We start from the raw sequence: 19,380 nt of genomic DNA on the forward strand, positions 1-19,380 counted from the left end.
AAACCCACTGGCTCCAGGTCATCTATAAATCACTGCTAGGCAAATCCCTGCCTTATCTTAGCTCATTGGTCACCATAGCAACACCCACCCGTAGTATGCGCTCCAGCAGGTATATCTCACTGGTCATTCCCAAAGCCAACACCTCCTTTGGCCACCATTCCTTCCAGTTCTCTGCTGCCAATGACTGGAACGAACTGCAAAAATCTCTGAAGCTGGAAACTCTCATTCTCCCTCACTAACTTTAAGCATCAGTTGTCAGAGCAGCTTACCGATCACTGCACCTGTACACAGCCCATCTGTAATTAGCCCACCCAACTACCTCATCCCCATATTGTTATTTATTTTGCTCATTTGCACCCCAGTATCTCTATTTGCACATCATCTTCTGCACATCTATCATTCCAGTGTTAATATTAAATTGTAATTATTTTGCACTATGGCCTATTTATTACCTTACCTCCATAACTTGCTACATTTTCTATTGTGTTTTGTTTACCCCATATGTAACTCTGTGTTGTTGTTGTTTTTATCGCACTGCTTTGCTTTATCTTGGCCAGGTCGCAGTTGTAAATGAGAACTTGTTCTCAACTGGCTTACCTGGTTAAATAAAATAAAAAAATAAAAAATGTAAGCCTAACTGAACGAGATGCTTAGTACATCTATAGTCCTGTGTAGCTCAGTTGGTAGAGCATGGCGCTTGCAACGGCTGGGTTGTGGGTTCGTTTCCCACGGGGGACCAGTATGAAAAAATTTATGCACTCACTAACTGTAAGTCGCTCTGGATAAGAACGTCTGCTAAATGACTAAAATGTAAAAACTCTCTCGATCTCTCACTAAATTTTTGTGTTTGTTAGTGTGTCTTAGGGCATAATCTTTTATGTGTTTCCCCCCTTAATTACATGATTTGATTTGTAATAACAACATGAACACCACACTTCTGGTGCAACATAAATGTACATTTAAGTGACATTGTTTTATCTACAGTACTTTGAAAAATGTGCACATTACCCTTTGTGGAGAATTGCAAATGGAATTGCATGATCTGCTGTAAGAAAGAATACCATGTTTACCATGCCTCAAGAAGAATGCAAATTGTATTGTTTGATCTGTGTTAAGGCCTCGATTACATTACGTATAGTAGTATACAGACTTTTATTTAACGCCGTGGGTTAGCATTGTTATTGTGATATTTCAATCAAACCAGTTATTCCCTGCAAATAAAAATGTGTCGTTAAGACACGAAATGCCACGAAAAGTCATCAGGACATAGTGTCATGGCCCAGCGGTTTTTGTCTATAGTTCCCGGTTTGTTCCAGGGACGTCCCCAAGGATGTTTATAGGATGCTCTTAGAAGGTTCTGTCATGGTCCCATGGAGATTTTTGTCTAGTTCTTGGCTTGTTCCGGGACATCACCTGATCTTCCTGCTACGCCACAAGGTATGTGTCAATGACTGATTTCACCTGTATTCCTAGACTTTGCACTTCAAAGTAAATCTCAGCTCTGTTAAAAATACACTCAAGAAAAAAGTATTATATTTATCATAGTAAAACAGAATAATATGCCCCACCAACATTAGACAACTATACAGAAAACCCTCAAATTGCTGAAATATGTAAATTAAATCAATGTTGAGAGAATAGTCAGATTAACTGATAACTAAAAGAGCAGTGCAGATGGCACTCTTTTGCTACATGCAGAGATGTATTATAGGTAATGAATGTGTAGGGGACTGAGAATGCTACACATTTTGTGGCACAGCACAAAGATCAACTATACAGTGATTGTGAGTTCAAATCCCAGGTGAGGTCATATTGAAAAGTCAGCACTAAGTGATCATGTCAAATGTAATCATATTGTCATTGATTAAAGATTTGTACACTATTTTAGCTGAACAGTGTACCACTTCCCTTAAAACCTCCATACCATTTAACTACTTTACTTATAATGGTTTGGGACACCTGGGACCATAATGTGACGTCTTGACGACCGGTAAAACAAATGTCTCGAGAACCTCTTACAAACGTCCTAACATGCTTCTTAACGACATCCTGGTAACTGACAGGGAACTACACAAAGGTCCACCAGAGAACATTCCCTTGGGACTACTACATGACGTCCTACCCTGTAAACAAAAATTAGATGTTAGGACGTCCCTGGAGCGTCACAAAATGGTCACCTAAAGTGGTCAGGACGTTGTGTCATGGTCCCCTGGTGTTGGAGTCGTGCTTGGCCACGCTGTTGTGGGTGAACAGGGAGTACAGGAGGGGACTAAGCACACACCCCTGAGGGGCCCCAGTGTTGAGGATCAGAGTGGCAGATGTGTTGTTGCCTACCCTTACCACCTGGGGGCGGCCTGTCAGGACGTCCAGGATCCAGTTGCAGAGGGAGGTGTTTAGTCCCAGGGTCCTTAGCTTAGTGATGAACTTTGTGGGCACTATGGTGTTGAACGCTGAGCTGTAGTCAGTGAACAGCATTCTCACATAGGTGTTCCTTTTGTCCAGGTGGGAAAGGGCAGTGTGGAGTGCGATTTAGATTGCGTCATCTGTGGATCTGTTTGGGCGGTATGCGAATTAAGTTTGCCTGCATTAAAGTCCCCGCCCACTAGGAGCGCAGCTTCTGGATGAGCATTTTCGTGTTTGGAGTAGAGGTGGTCTAGAGTTTTTTTTCTTCTGGTTGCACATGTGACATGAGTATTTTCTTGTTTGCTTATGGTCTTATACAGCTTGTTGAGTACGGTCTTAGTGCCAGCGTCGGTTTGTGGTGTTAAATAGATGGCTATGAAAAATATAGATGAAAACTCTCTTGGTGGATTATGTGGTCTACAACTTATCATGAGGTACTCTACCTCAGGCGAGCAATACCTCGAGACTACCTTAATATTAGACTCGGCGAAACATGATATATTACAGTTTTTAATGTCCCATTGGTAGGATAGTCTCGAACAGAGCTCATCCAGTTTATTCTCCAGTGATTGCAAGTTGGCTAATAGAACGGATGGTAGAGGCGGGTTACCCACTCGCCGACAAATTCTCACAAGGCACCCTGATCTCCGCCCCCTGTATTTCCTTATTTTCTTCATGCGAATGACGGGGATTTGGACCTTGTCTGGGAGCAACATTATATCCTTTGCGTCCGACTCATTAAAGAAAAAATATTTGTCCAGTTCGAGGTGAGTAATCGTTGTTCTGATATTCAGAAGCTCTTTTCAGTCATACGAGACGGTAGCATCAACATTATGTACAAAATAAGTTACAAACAATGTGAAAAAACACACAAAATAGGACAATTGGTTAGGAGCCCGTAAAACGGCAGCCATCCCTTACGTCGCCATTCTTCACATCATGCAACGTCCCCTTGACCATCATGAAACGTCCCCTTGACCATCATGAAACGTCCCCTTGTGGTCATTGAATGTCCCATGGATAACGTCCTGTAGGAACCAAATAGGAACCTTATCATAACATACCCTAATGGACATCAAAATACCTTATTATAACGTTATACTGTGACCAAACCGGGACCTGTACCGAACGTTCTCTTATGGTCCAGGGGTTAACGTCATGTTTTAATGTTCCTAGAACATTCTCAGAACGCCAGTGGGATAACGTCTGGCCGAAACTTAATAATAATATAATAATAATATAATAATAATAATATGCCATTTAGCAGACGCTTTTATCCAAAGCGACTTACAGTCATGCGTGCATAATTTTTTTTGTGGGACCACCCATATCGGAATGTTGTCTAATGTCCTTAGGACATCCCCTCTTTGCTGGGTTGCTTTACTAGGACGGACCGAGGTAATGGTATTCTCAAGGAGAACTCTCAGACTGTGATTAAAGGTCTCCAAGGCAGACACATTACTATTTAAATGTAAGGGGGCATTTAGTTGTTTAAATATGGATTCATGCTTAAACTGCTCCTCCAGGCATAGCTACAGAGTCAGCATTTTCCCTGAGTATGTATGGTAGGCTGGGAGGCTGAGAGGCTGGGGCTACACAGATGGGAAATAAGATTCCCCCTTTTAGTCTGAACACATCTACTCCACCAGGCCTGGAAGGTGTACAGAGAGGAGACAGAGAGGGAGGTGGAGCAATAGAGGGGGCATCAGGCTGGTAGTCGAGATCAATGCTTGGGGCTAGAGGCGACTTGGAGGAGATTCTAGAGGACTGGAAGCTGGAATCTTGGAAAGACTTGGAGCTGGGGGTGGGGCTAAAGCAAAATCAGAGAGGACTGTATGTAAATGTAAATATCTGATCAATCTGATCAGTGTCACATAGAATTATTATGACTTGATCAATGTCACATGGCTTGATCATGATAGGAGTGCAAAAGAACATACAGATGGGATTTGTCAGAATCAGAGTGTTTGAGGCCCAGACTGAGGATTCGTCTGGCCTGGCACAGTAGAGTGTAAATGATGCCCTGTAGCTGGCTGATGGAGCTGGCTGTTCTTCTCACAGTAGGTGTGGTCTGGTGAGAAGTGTTGCTCTAATGGAAGGAGAGACATTCTCAGTTCAGCATGGGCCTGTTGAGGCCAGTGGGAGAGCATTTTTGTTGTTGTATGTGAGTGATTCATTCACACCATTACTCCTGCATCCTGTCATTTGAAACGGTGTGAATAGTGAGATTCGTCATTAGTGGCAGCTACATTCACACTGGCATTGGTGGCAGCTACATTCACACTGGCTGATGCTGCTACAATAATGCAGGGTTTCACTGTGACAACATTATGGCATTTCAAGGCCACTGCGCTCATTGTTAAGTGCATGATTTCCTGGGTATAGAACGGTTTTCCCATGGAGGGAAAGGTAGTCTCAGGGACAGTGATGAGCATGAATACACAGTAACTCACCAAATGGCAATATATAACGGTTTGTTAATCTAGTCATCTACTTGCTCCCTCTCTCCTATCTTTCCCAATCCTCTTCTTTATAACAAATAATGTTTTCTCCTCCTTCATCCTCCTCTGTTCTCCATCCTATCTAGTCTCATCTCCCTCTACCCTAACTTATGTTGACCCCCGTATAGTGTCTCCCTCTTGTCCCTGCCTCCTGCCTCTGTCCCCCTCCCTCCCCCCTCTGCCTCTTGTCCTCTAGTTTTCTGGTAGCTGTGTCTCTTTGATTAGCCTGCACTTTTTGAAGACTCCAGTTCCACACTACTTGCCTCCAAGCTATTGCACCTACAATACAAAAACAACTACATGATAGAGAAAGAGAGAGAGAGAGCAAGAGAGAAAATGAGAGGGGGTTGGGTCGGTAACAGAGGAGACGGGAGTGAAATCGAAAAAATAAAAACAGATCTGTATGCAATTCTTTCGCTTCTGCTTCACTTTCTATGACTTTATGCTTGCTGCATCTCTTTAGAGGTGCACTCCTTCATTGTCATATTTGTTCGTGCAGCTCATTTTTCCTGTGCTCTCCTCCATGCCTTCAGAGGAAGCGGCTCATTGATCCCTGCGTACACGCCCCGACTGCCAGAGCCACAGCGTACACACAACACACTGTAACTAACTGGGAATGCTGCTAGGATTTACATGCAGGTCGGCTAACAAACTGTCAGAGTTTACAATACATACTGGGACTCTCTAACTAATGCCAGAGTTTGAGTTGAACAAGGCACTGTTTATACTGCTTTAAACCTATACGACAGTATTGGATAGAGTTAAGAGGACTCAAAGGTGTGGAGAGTTACATACACACAGGCATTACTTACATTATTTTGTTATGATATGATTTAATTGATCTTGGCAAAACTATGTCAAATGACTATGTAATGAATTTTTCAAGAAAAATCCTTGACCCTCTAAACACATACTGTGAACCAAAATAGATCACAAGAGGCATCTCCCATACTAGAACTAGCCTTGCAGTAAAGCATCTGACTTTGATCCGTTAGAAAAGAGGTACATTGGTAAACCCCCTGTCTCTAAAAAAGCTCCTCTTACTGGAATTGGTAGTTGTTACAAGCCCATTTACCCCCACTTCCCTCTAAAATCTCTACTTTTTCTCTGATTGCCCTAGCTATCCCTCTTTCTCTCTCTTTCTCTGTTGTCTGTTCAATGCTCCCTGCAATTCTCTCTACCTCTCTGCAAAAATCCTACTCTCCCACAATCTCCCCATCTCCCCATTGTCTCGGTCTCAATCTCTCTCCGCACCGCTCTCTCTCTCCCTCCATCTTCCTCTATCCATCCCTGTCACTCTCCCTCTATTTGGCAGAGTAGCTTGCCATTGGGATTTAGAGGAAATTGAATTGAATTATGAAGGAATTTCTCTGCAGTACGATTGGCATAATTTCCCCCCTCACAATAAAACATCATTCTCATATCTCTCGTTGTGGGGGAATGAAAATAGGCCATGCACAATTCTTTCTCATCCTTTTAAATTGATTTTTTCATATCACAAGGCCACGGAGACATCTGCCATTTCCTTTAAGATGGGCAGAAAACCCATTTCATAACATCCGAAAGCCACAAACTGTGATTCAATGGGAAAAGTCATACTTCCAACAGCAGTGTATGTGTTCCTCAACACTGAATGATAACAAAGGGTAGCATAGATCTCTGCAACTTGAAAAGGTGAAAGCATACCATTACTATGAATTGTATAGGGCTCCCGAGTGGCGCAGCAGTCTAAGGCACTGCATCTCAGTGCTTGAGGCGTCACTACAGACCCCCTAGTTCGATTCCAGGCTGTATCACAACTGGTCTTGATTGGGAGTGCCATAGGGCGGCGCACAATTGGCCCAGGTTTGGCCGGTGTAGGCTGTCATTGTAAATAAGAATTTCTTCTTAACGGACTTGCCTAGTTAAATAAATAAAAAAAATATATGTTTGCCTTCACAACCCATTAGGAGCACTCCATTCAAACCTTAATGGGGCTGAGTGTCTTATTCCTGAGCTCACACCTCTCTCTCTCTCCCACTCCTGTTGTCTCTGCCTCTCCCTGGGGCATATGAGGCTTTCCGTGTCTTTGTATTAAACTGTACTGTGTACAAATAAAGAGGTAGAGGGTCTCATTCAATCTCCACTCCTTTTGTTTTTAGAGACCTAGGGCTGAATTGACAAACAAGGGAAGCTTTTACAGAAGAAGATGAGAAAATGCTGCATACATTAACATAATGAGAAAAGAACTGTAATTGTCATCATTTACAATACCTCACCCATTCCAAGTAACGAGAAAAGTTAAAAACCTCCCTGTAGAACATGAAAAATTGTCACACAAGGCTTTGTCAGTCAGACCTCCGTTTTGAAATGCTGAGTGACAGATCAGGAGAGGCAGCCTAAATATCAAACCAGATTAGGAATGAGAAAGAGGGTGTGGAGGAGAGGAGAGATGGAGAGAGGGGTGGGGGGGCGATGAGAGAGAGAAAGAAAGAGAGAGGTTGCAGGGAATGAGAGAGCCAGACACCAGAGAAATTAATCCGCATTATCCACTCCCTAGTGGGTACCTTAGTCCCCCTCAAAGTTCGCTCTTTCAGGGTGAATATCTCTATTCGGGCTGGGAGGCATGCATGGAGCTCCAATTGCTTAAAAGAAGTGGAACATAATGGGGTTGTGAATTGAGATGACAAAGCCTTCAAGCATGCTTAAAACTTTTTTTCTGGGCTTCCTCTGTCTTTCTTTCCTTTGTCTTTTTTCTGGTATCTCTATTAATAGCTTCTCATAGCCTTGGTGATCTTCTTCATTTATTAGCCTACATAGGAGATGGAAGTTGACAAGTTTGACAAGTCATTTTATGAGGAAGGGAATCTTGGAAATGCATCTGCATCTCATTCCTGCACTCTAAGTAATCTGTTGGAAACAACTTGACGGGCATTCCATGTGTCCCTTCATCTTATCAAATCAAGGAACTGATGACATTAAAAAATCATGCTTAATTAGATCCGGAGCTGCCTTTTTCATCTCTGGCTACAAGCACCCTGCCACTGCCAAAGCAGTGGGACATGTTCCCTCCATTGATCTATCTCAGCAGACCAAGGGATTCAGCAGGGCTCTAACACTGTGAAACGAGGCAGAAAAACGACATACCAAAAATCATCAGATCAAGAGATTATTCTATCTGAGCTAGTGAGATGTGCTGTGCGTCCCTCTATTGCCTCTCAATCACATTGCTTGGCAGGCTAGATAGAATGTAGTCGGGAAAAATCAAAGGTATCAAAGGCTGAGAAGCATCAAAGCCTAGAAAACAAACAGGTCAGATGATCCAGTACTGTAGCAGTGTTTATTAGTGGTGTGCGGGTCAGCTATTTGTTCAACCGCATCAGACCGCAATTGCTAATAACCCACCCGCAACCGCCCCGATTTATGTCATAAAGTGAAAATCTGAGGCCCGCACCCGACCCTAACCCACTAACATAAAATGCGCTGTAGGCTACAGTCAGAGACTGCGTAACAATTTTTTTGACAGGGGGTGCAGGATTTTATTTTGCCTGATTTAGATATGTTTCTACTTATAATTTCCGACATTTTGGTAGGCTATTTGTTAGTCAACTTGTTTATAATTAGATACATGCAGCTTCTGTTCTGTCGTTATATGTTGCCCTAGAAGACTAAATAAACTCTTGCTCACCAGAATAATGTCATAAATCGATAAAATGAATGCTTCAATCTAGTTGACATTGGTAAAGTTCTCTGTCTTCTCTGCTTCTTTCGTGGCGCAAAGACGTTTAGGGACCCGGGAGAAAAATGCAAATAACATCAGTTTGACCGGTTGTAAGGAAATAGAAAGCTCTGAAAAGGCCTCCCGAGTGGCGCAGCAGTCTAAGGCACTGCATCGCAGTGCTTGAGGCATCACTACTGACCCGGCTACGATCCCAGGCTGTGTCATAACCGGCCGTGACCGGGAGTCCCATAGGGCGGTGCACAATTGGCCCAGCGTCGTCCAGGTTAGGGGAGGGTTTGGCCGGGAGGGCTTTACTTGGCTCATCACGCCCTAGCGACCCCTTGTGGTGGGCTGAGTGCCTGCAGGCTGACTACAGTTGTCAGTTGGGCGGTGTTTCCTCCGACACATTGGTGCAGCTGGCTTCTGGGTTAAGCGGGCAGGTGTTAAGAAGCACGGTTTGGCGGGTCATGTTTCGGAGGAAGCATGACTCGATCTTCGCCTCTCCCGATCCCGTTGGGGAGTTGCAGCGATGAGACAAGATCGTAATTTGGTTTGAAATTGGGGAGAAAAATAAATAAAAATAAGCTCTGAAACAACATGATTTCAGTTCAGTTTGGATGCATATTTTATATGATTGAAATACTTTCATGATGCTGATAAAGATAGCATCTCTACATACAGTATCTAACTGCGCATTTGCATTCTCTAAAGATGCTGAATGAAAAAAAAAAACATATTTCTCCACTCCTGTTCCCGAGTCAAAATCGTTTTACTGCAAGAAAGGGTTAATATTAAGGAGATGTGAGAGGTTATATACCTACAGTCAGTGTCCAGATTTCTGTTTCCCTTCAACCCATCTGAACAATAGGCTACAGTTCCCTTGACGTGCCATAGGCCTATTTAAAGTCCCCGTCTTGTGACTGTTGAATTTGTATAGCGGCTCACAATCATCGCTACCCAAGAATAGTAAAGCCCCCTTTACTGGCTCAAATAGCCAACCAATCACCCTGTTACCAACCCTTAACAAACATCTGGAAAAAATTGTGTTTGACCAGATACAATGCTATTTCACAGTAAACAAACTGGCAACAGACTTTCAGCACGCTTATAGGGAAGGACACTCAACAACAGCACTTACACAAATGACTGATGATTGGCTGAGAGAAATTGATGATAAAATGATTGTGGGGGCTGTCTTGTTAGACCTCAGTGCAGCTTTTGACATTGTCGATCATAGTCTGCTGCTGGAGAAACGTATGTGTTATGGCTTTACCCCCCCTGCTATAACGTGGATAAAGACTTACTTATCTAACAGAACACAGAGGGTGTTCTTTAATGGAAGCCTCTCAAACATAATCCAGGTAGAATCAGGAATTCCCCAAGGTAGCTGTTTAGGCCCCACTTTTTTCAATCTTTACTAACGACATGCCACTGGCTTTGAGTAAAGCCAGTGTGTCTATGTATGCGGATTACTCAACACTATACACGTCAGCTACTACAGCAACTGAAAAAACTGCAACACTTAACAAAGAGCTGCAGTTAGTTTCGGAATGGGTAGCAAGGAATAAGTTAGTCCTAAATATTTCCAAAACTAAAAGCATTGTATTTGGGACAAATCATTCACTAAACCCTAAACCTCAACTACATCTCATAATGAATAATGTGGAAATTGAGCATGTTGAGGTGACTAAACTGCTTGGAGAAACCCTGGATTGTAAACTGTCATGGTCAAAACATATTGATACAACAGTAGCTAAGATGGGGAGAAGTCTGTCCATAATAAAGCGCTGCTCTGCCTTCTTAAAAACACTATCAACAAGGTAGGTCCTACAGGCCCTAGTTTTGTCACACCTAGACTACTGTTCAGTAGTGTGGTCAGGTGCCACAAAGAGGGACTTGGGAAAATTGCAGTTGGCTCAGAACAGGGCAGCATGGCTGGCCCTTAAATGTACACGGAGAGCTAATATGCATGTCAATCTCTCATGGCTCAAAGTAGAGGAGAGATTGACTTCATCACTACTTGTTTTTGTAAGAAGTGTTGACAAGCTGAATGTACCGAGCTGTCTGTTTAAAATACTAGCACACAGCTCAGACACCCAGGCATACCCCACAAGAGATGTCACAAGAGGTCTCTTCACAGTCCCCAAGTCCAGAACTATGGGAGGCGCACAGTACTACATAGAGCCATGACTACATGGAACTCTATTCCACATCAGGTAACTGATGCAAGCAGTAGAATCAGATTTTTTTAAAAACAGGTACAAATACACCTTATGGAACAACAGGGACTGTGAAGAGACACACACAAAGGTACAGACACATGCATACCCACACATTGTGATATTGTTGTATGGTGGTATTTAACATTTTGCATTGTAGATATGTAGTGGTGTAATCATGTTATATGATGTACTGTTTTATATTTTGTTTTATATGTAATGTAAGTGCAGCTAATGGGGATCCCTAATAAATACAAATACAAATACAAATCCACATAACATAGCTGCTATCATCCTCTTTTATCCCTTCACCAAATCTTTCCCAAACATTACTTTTCTGGCCCTCCCTTCTTTTTATTTTTAAATCTCAATTTCACAGCTTTTCTCTTATTGAATTAAATTCCAACATTGTCCTTTTTGCCTCGGTGGATCAATGTTAACTTTTTCTGCCCGTTCCCAAAAGCATTTGGTGTTTGGCTGTGTAGCCTATTTGGCGCAAGTATAGTTAGGTCCTAATTCTCAGGCTTACGCACTAAAGCCAGATAGCCTAAAATAAATAAACCTAAATGTAGTCTATAGATATAAATTGCACAATAATTATACATTTCTGGATTTTTTAAAGGTATTGTTTTCTCTTTATTCAATCCACCCACCCGCCACCCACCCACCCTTCATCCACACAATATTTAATGACCCTAAACCCACCCACCCCGCGGATATAACCGCTGGGACTGCGGGTTACGAGTCAACTCGTGCATCACTAGTGTTCATCCAGCATGCTGCACAGAGGCCAGGCTCAGATAGATGCCAGGCTGATGAATCTGCAACTTTCTCCACTTAATGAATTATAAGCCGATTAGTGATCGATAGGGACAGGGCTGGCTGTAGGGGGAAGGGGTGCTAGGCCTTATCGCAGAAGAAGAGGTTCAGTGAGGAAAAACACAGGTCAACAGCTGAGAAGCACTGTCGTAAACGATAAACAAACTATCCAATGAAGCCTTTTAATCAGAATGCATTGATCCAGCATTTCCAATTAAGTGGGAATGCATGTTGGGGTGAAAAGTTTGGAGAAGTGCTCACTCGCGGTCGCGTTTGCAGGGTGCAGTAAAGCTCTGATGAGGGCTTGTTAATTAAGACAGGATTTTTACTATCTCTCTCTAAAACATTAATCACATAAGCTTTTTTTCTCTAGCAATGTGCCCAAAGTATGTTAAATAAACTCACACAAACACGCCAACTGTTTATCATCTGGCCACAAAGCCACAAGCAACCTAACTGGAGAGACATACAGTAATACTGTCTTTTAAAAAAGATTGCTGAGAGCATTGCTATGGTTTTAAAAATGAAACATACAGCATGTCTTAAAGAGAGTAATATTGAGTTGGATACAATAACTAATAACAGTGCCCAGGCTAGGCTGTAGGATAATGTGATATTGTTGAAATAGAGCCAGCATGAGATTGATGACAGATCTGATTAAATGATGGCTGAACTAATAACACTGGGCCATGGTGGAAGTCCCTAAGCACAATATCTGGCATAAATATTCTATCCCAATGTCCCTTCACAGCTCATTGGAGTCATACGTGACATATTCATGGCTCATCATGTCAAATGCTGGTCATCAGAGGACGACAACGATGAACCCTATAATTACTGAGGGCCATTCTGTCATCTCCTGTTAGAAAAACACCGCTGATGCTTCAGGAACAACTGAGTGTTTGATGTTCAGACTACTGCATGCGTGAGAAGCTAGTTTCATCACTGTGGATTTAGTGAGTGGTTAGTAGGGTCAAGTAGGACAGGGTCTGGACTGTGGTCCTGAGAGGTTAAAACATGATGTACTGTCTATGCTGTATAAGGGTTGTAGGTTACAGGAGTAATCATAAGACAAAGCCAATGTAGAGATGTCAAAACATACTGTTTTATAAGGGGGAAAGGTTGCTATCCACTTAAGTTCAATGCATATGTGAACAACCCCCCCGCACTGCTGCTACTCGCTGCTTATTATCTATGCATAGTCACTTTACCCCTGCCTACATGTACAAATTAACTTGACTAACCATCGTTGGTTAAGGGCTTGTAAGTAAGCATTTCACCTGTTGTATTCGGCGCATGTGACAAATTCAATTTGATTTGATATCATGTTGAAGTTGATATAACCAGCATGTCAAGTTTTTCTTTAACTTTTAATGAACAACGTTGGATGCATTAGGGTCTCTAGAGGTACAAGTTATCACAGCGCTCATAAATCCAATTCCTTTACAGTGAATTAAAAAAACTATAAACCCGTCCCTGTATCCCACAGGCTACAACATGGATTTACTGTTAAACAGTGGGAGTGCCTTAGACTGAATACTTTAAACTATTAGCTAAGGTGGGCAAATAATTAAAAAAAGAGCATCCTCTATTCTCTGCATGCTTATTACAATGGGAGCAAAGCAACATTGCCTATGCTGGTGAAGGTGGCAAAGCAACGCAGCAACACACGTTTTTGGCTTTCAGTAGCTGGCTGCAATTGCTACTTATTGTGCACCTAGGCCTGCAGGGTTACCCTTTTTGTCATCACACAGGATTATATACTATGAGATAACAAATACGATCTGGGGTGATTTACTGTAAGAGATAGTGGAAAGTGATAGGCAGGATAGGATGAATGGCTGTTGCCCCTCCATTCCTCTGAATAATTGATCAGAGCTCTATAGTTAAAACTAATTTGTATTTTCATTCTCTGTGTGTCCCCCAATAACTAGCCCATGAATTACACATCAAAACATGGCTGCATCAGAAAACACAACTGTACATCTGTTAATGAGGCTGTTGTCCATAAAATGAATACAGAACTGACAAGCTGACAAGTGATGGACACACACCCCCACACACATATGCATGTGTGTACCCACCCACGCACACCCACACCTGTCTCATTCTATGCTGCTTACAAATAAGCCATGTTTATTTCACACTGAATAATGCTAAGTGTTTACGCAAAGGGACCCAAATGTGACATTGATTGAAGATGTATTCAGTGCCGAACCAACCCAACACAGAGCCTCTCAATCACACAAATGCATGATTAATACATCAAACAGTATCAGCTCCCATCCCTTTACTTGCACAAGCACACGCACACACACACACACGTATGAAGACAGACAGACACACACACACGCACACACACACACGCACACGCACACACACACACACACGTATGAACACAGACAGACACACACACACGTATGAACACAGACAGACACACACACGCACACATATGAACACAGACAGACACACACACACACACACAGTACTCACATACACACAAGTATGAACATGGACAGACACACACACACGCACACACACACACGCGTATGAACACAGACAGACACACACACACACACACACACACTGTACTCACATACACACAAGTATGAACACAGACAGACACACACACACACACACACACACACACACACACACACACACGTATGAACACAGACAGACACACGCACACATATGAACACAGACAGAAACACACACACACACACAGTACTCACATACACACAAGTATGAACATGGACACATACACACACTCACACTACCCCCTCCCTCATGGTTAATACATCAAACAGCATTAGCTTCCTGGATTCCAAAAGCTTAGACAGACACGGTTCTGACAGCCCATGATTCCTCAGTTGCTGCTGCCTCCCCCTCCAGCTTCACCAGCTTCTTTATTCCCTATGAAGTCTACTGTATATGGGTGGTTAAAGAATATGCTGCCAAACTAGATTCACTTACTTACCTTCGATTTTGTAAGCTTGTATAATGTCATGTTAGAAAGCAAACCATACAACAGGATGACAGTGGCGAAGGGCTTTATGTAGACTCCAGAGACATAACAATCAATAAACACATGCATTGATCAACACCTCCTTATTGTAGGAATGCTACATCCTATTTGTATAGTGGTTATTTATAACTATGTCCTTTATGAATACCCTGCGCTAGTGGTATATCGGTAATCAGTTCTTGGAAGGGAAATTTCACCATCCATCAAAACGGTCAAATCAACATCCACTGAATGAGTTAAATTACAGTATGCCCTGTGCAATTAGGCTGCTTTTCTTTTAACCATTTGTAAAGCAGCAGTGAACAAGGCCTCTTCTGAAAACAGGCCAGTGAATAGAGCGAGCAGGTGGCCTATTGGATCCAACCCTAATGAAATGGACACTCATTAGTATATCAACAGCATTGAAATGCTTTATAACTACCATGGCAACTCCATGGCCTGTTACCCTGTAAATACTGGGTTTAAGTGCCCCCCCCCCCTTTCACATTTACAATGCTATTATTATGCTATTGGATTGAACTATTGGATTTTGAACAGGGTTTTATATGCTTGCTGTGGCGGCATGAATTAAGCAACAAAACGACGGTGTCTTTAGCCTTCACTTTGATGCCTATCAACCACACAGGAACTATAATCTTGTCAGTGCCTCACACCGTTCAAACATCATCAATGTCTATGAGCTGTTTTTCACATCAAATGGATGAAAAATATATATATATTCTCCAAGGTCTCCATTTGGTTACATTTTCTCATGTGCATTAGAAAATACTACTTGGATGCTATGAAGTCCTAAATGTGCCTTGACAATCTGAAGCCCAATTATTATGCCAACTTAATATTAGCATTGACACGCTACTATCTGGAGACTGGAGTGGTGTTATCTCCAATTACCTGATCATTTTCAGAGTGAGCAGGTAATCCGTGAAATAGCCTGTTAGGCTGCAAAGACAGAGATGCAACGTCTGTCTCATCTTTTTTACACTGAGGACATTTCATTAACTTAAACCAGCAGTTCTGACGTTTCGTCGGTAAGACACTTAGCAGATGGATTTAGGTGTTTGAAAGGTATCCGGGGAGTATTACGCTGGTCTAAATGATGTCAGAGTGAAAAGAGGAGGGCTCTCTGTGTTATGGGCATCCCATTGGGCTGCTGATAGCTTAAGAGTGGCGAGACTCAAATGGATGTGATCCGCTATACTGCAAATCCTAAAAAGCGGATAGAAGAGGCTTTAAAATCACATTTCCAGGAGCATCATGCAGCCAGCCAACCACTGCAGAGCAGAGGAGTCACGTAAATAAAGACCATGGTGTTAGACCCTGTCCATCAGCACATTGACAGGACCTGGTTTCTTAACTGTCCACTGCAGCCATGTATTCTGAACAAAAACATAAACGCAACATGTAAAGTGTTGGTCCAGTGTTTCATGAGCTGAATTAAAATAGTATTCATCCCACTTGCCGTTTTTCCTATTTTGTTGAAATACAACCTGTAATTTAAATTGATTTTTATTATGATTTCATGTAATGGACATACACAAAATAGTCCAAATTGGTGAAGTGAAATGAAAAAAATAACTTGTTTCAAACAATTCTCAAAAATAAATAACGGAAAATGGTGCGTGCATTTGTATTCACCCCCTTTGCTATGAAGCCCCTAAATAAGATCTGGTGCAACCAATTACCTTCAGAAGTCACATAATTAGTTAAATAAAGTCCACCTGTGTGCAATCTAAGTGTCACATGATCTCAGTATATATACACCTGTTCTGAAAGGCCCCAGAGTCTGCAACACCACTAAGCAAGGGGCACCACCAAGCAAGCAGCACCATGAAGACCAAGGAGCTCTCCAAACAGGTCAGGGACAAAGTTGTGGAGAAGTACAGATCAGGTTTTTGGTTATTAAATAAAATCTGAAACTTTGAACATCCCACGGAGCACCATTAATTCCATTATTAAAAAATTGAAAGAATATGGCACCACAACAAACCTGCCAATAGAGGGCCGCCCACCAAAACTCACGGACCAGGCAAGGAGGGCATTAATCAGAGAGGTAACAAAGAGACCACAGATAACCCTGAAGGAGCTGAAAAGCTCCATAGCGGAGATTGGAGTATCTGTCCATAGGACCACTTTAAGCTGTACACTCCACAGAGCTGGGCTTTATGGAAGAGTGGCCAAAATAAGCAAAGATGTTTGGTGTTCGCTAAAAGGCATGTGGGAGACTCCCCAAACATATGGAAGAAGGTACTCTGGTCAGATGAGACTAAAATTGAGCTTTTTGGCCATCAAGGAAAACGCTATGTCTCGGGCAAACCCAACACCTCTCATCACCCCGAGAACACCATCCCCACAGTGAAGCATGGTGGTGGCAGCATCATGCTGTGGGGATGTTTTTCCTTGGCAGGGACTGGGAAACTGGTCAGAATTGAAGGAATGATGGATGGCGCTAAATACAGGGAAATTCTTGAGGGAAACCTGTTTCAGTCTTCCAGAGATTTGAGACTGGGACGGAGGTTCACCTTCAGCAGGACAATGCCCCTAAGCATACTGCTAAAGCAACACTCGAGTGGATTAAGGGGAAACATTGAAATGTCTTGGAATGGTCTAATCAAAGCCCAGACCTCAATCCAATTGACTTAAAGATTGCTGTACACCAGCGGAACCCATCCAACTTGAAGGAGCTGGAGCAGTTTTGCCTTGAAGAATGGACAAAAATCCCAGTGGCTAGATGTGCCAAGCTTATAGAGACATACCCCAAGAGACTTGCAGCTGTAATTGCTGCAAAAGGTGGCTCTACAAAGTATTGACTTTGGGGGGCTGAATGGTAATGCACACTCAAGTTTTCTGTTTTTTTGTCTTATTTCTTGTGTCACAAGAAAAAATATTTTGCATCTTCAAAGTGGTAGGCATATTGTGTAAATGAAATGACACAAACCCCCAAAAACTCAATTTTAATTCCAGGTTGTAAGGCAACAAAATAGGAAAAATGCCAAGAAGGGTGAATACTTTCGCAAGCCACTGTATGTCTGTAATAAAGCCCTTTTGTGGGGAAAATCTAATTATGATTGGCTGGACCTGGCTCGCCGGTGGTGGGCCTGGCTCCCAAGTGGGTGGGCCTATGCCCTCCCAGGCCCAGCCATGGCCGCACCCAATTAGGGCCTAATGAATGTATACAAATTGTCTCATTTCCTTCTATGAACTGTAACTCAGTAAACTCTTAGAAATTGTTGCATGTTGCGTTTATATTTTTGTTCAGTATAGATTGATATGTTTCCTATGTCAGTCAGTCACAGACTCCAGGGTATCAGTGCAAACTAACAGGGCCTGATTCACGGGCCTGCACTGCACTCACTCTCAATAACAGGACCAGTTTTGATACCCGTAGAACAACGAGGGCCAATTTAACTGAACTACGGCTGCTTGGATTCTTCATAAATCTCCTCAGTCATTTAGACTGCCATTGCATTTTTATGGAGATGGAAATAGAAGCTAGGATATCACTCTAGGACTCTTTGGAATCCACCCAACTGACACAAAAGTGCCTCAATATGTGTGGATGATATGGATTTCTGGAAGGGATAGCGTGTGTGTGTGTGTGTGTGTGTGTGTGTGGGTGAAAGAAACAAATTGGACATTCTAACATAGCAAATAAATTCAAATCAAATTGTATTTGCCATATGCACTGAATACAACAGGTGTAGATATTTCAGTGAAATGCTTACTTACAAGCCCTTAACCAACAATGCAGTAAAAAAATGATAAGTAAAAAATAAAAAATAGCAAATAATTAAAGAGCAGCAGTAAAATAAAATAACAGTAGGGAGGCTATATACAGGTGGTACCGGCACAGAGTCAGTGTGCTTGGGCACCGGTTAGTCGAGGTAATTGAGGTAATATGTACATGTGGGTAGAGTTAAAGTGACTATGCATAAATAATAAACAGAGTAGCAGCAGCGTAAAAGAGGGGGATGGGGTGGGGTTGGGGGGGGTTAATGCAAATCATCCGGGTAGCCATGATTAGCTGTTCAGGAGTCTTATGGCTTGGGGGTAGAAGCTGTTAAGAAGCCTTTTGGACCTAGACTTGGCACTCCGGTACCGCTTGCCGTGCGGTAGCAGAGAGAACAGCCTATGACTAGGGTGGCTGGAGTCTTTGACCATTTTTAGGGCCTTTTTAGGGCCTCTGACACCGCCTGGTATAGAGGTCCAGGATGGCAGGAAGCTTGGCCCCAGGGATGTACTGGGCCGTACGCACTACCCTCTGTAGTGCCTTGCGGTCGGAGGCCGAGCTGTTGCCATACCAGGTGGCGATGCAACCAGTCAGGATGGTGCAACTGTAGAACTTTTTGAGGATCTGAGGACCCATGCCAAATCTTTTCAGTCTGCTGAGGGGGAAAATACTTTGTCGTGCCCTCTTCACAACTGTCTTGGTGTGTTTGAACCATGATATTTTGTTGGTGATGTGGACACCAAGGAACTTGAAGCTCTCAATCTGTTCCACTACAGCCCCGTCGATGAGAATGGGGAAGTGCTCAGTCCTCTTCTTTTTATTTCCTGTAGTCCACAATCAGCTCCTTTGTCTTGATCACGTTGAGGGAGAGGTTGTTATCCTGGCACCACACGGCCATGTCTCTGACCTCCTCCCATGTTTCATCGTTGTTGGTGATCAGGCCTACCACTGCTGTGTCGTCGGCAAACTTAACGATGGTGTTG

General features: G+C 42.8%; 1 protein-coding gene across 1 annotated transcript in view; it reads right to left on the reverse strand.

Annotated features, from left to right (window-relative positions):
- LOC121579891 (protocadherin-1) overlaps positions 1 to 19,380 on the reverse strand; it is a 105,017-nt gene that overhangs the window by 14,309 nt on the left and 71,328 nt on the right. The gene's annotated exons all lie outside the window — the stretch shown is intronic.

This window comes from Coregonus clupeaformis, chromosome 13, assembly GCF_020615455.1.
Source record: "Coregonus clupeaformis isolate EN_2021a chromosome 13, ASM2061545v1, whole genome shotgun sequence".
NCBI classification, from domain to species: Eukaryota; Metazoa; Chordata; class Actinopteri; order Salmoniformes; family Salmonidae; genus Coregonus; species Coregonus clupeaformis.